The following is a 640-nucleotide window of genomic DNA, read 5'->3' on the forward strand; positions in this document are numbered from 1 at the left end:
ACAGCTGAGGGTCATGTGACCAACAGGCGCCCTATGGCTGAAGGCCGAAGCCCTTGCCACTACCAATATGGCCGCTATAGCCGATCTGCTTCATTTTCAGTTTCAGAAACAGACGGTGACGTCGGCGAGACTACGTCCATGTTTTATACAGTCTGTGGTTGTTCCACTGTGGAAACTGGACGGTCATTGGATAAACGCTGGGCTTTGTCCCGCCCATCGGACGCTCAGCGTCTCTGGGGGTCTATGAGGCAGTGGGCTGGCCTGGACGCTGGGCTTCTGCATGATGATTGGATGATCTGTCTGAGGCTGGATCCCTTTTTGATTGACAGTGAAATGAGCCAGTCAGAGATCTTGAAGTATAACCCTCCACCGGAGCATCTTCTGAGTTGTTGTGGACTGATCCGGAGGTTTTTATCGATCCTCAGTGAGTTTACTTTTCTTAAAAACGACAAACGTTGAGAAAAACTCTGGTAAAATCCCTGAAAAAACACCTGGTTGGTACGACAGGGTCACAGATCATTTCTTGAGAAGGAGCGGAGGGTTGAACTTACGTTTAGAATAAATGAACTAATTTATGACGTAGGTTTGAAAAAAACGAGCTTCTCCTCCTCGACTGACTTATGGTTTTCACTCTTTACTG

This window comes from Halichoeres trimaculatus, unplaced genomic scaffold, assembly GCF_033239565.1.
Source record: "Halichoeres trimaculatus isolate MK-OKI-2021-1 unplaced genomic scaffold, fHalTri1.1 fHalTri1_scaffold_22, whole genome shotgun sequence".
Classification (NCBI taxonomy): Eukaryota; Metazoa; Chordata; class Actinopteri; order Labriformes; family Labridae; genus Halichoeres; species Halichoeres trimaculatus.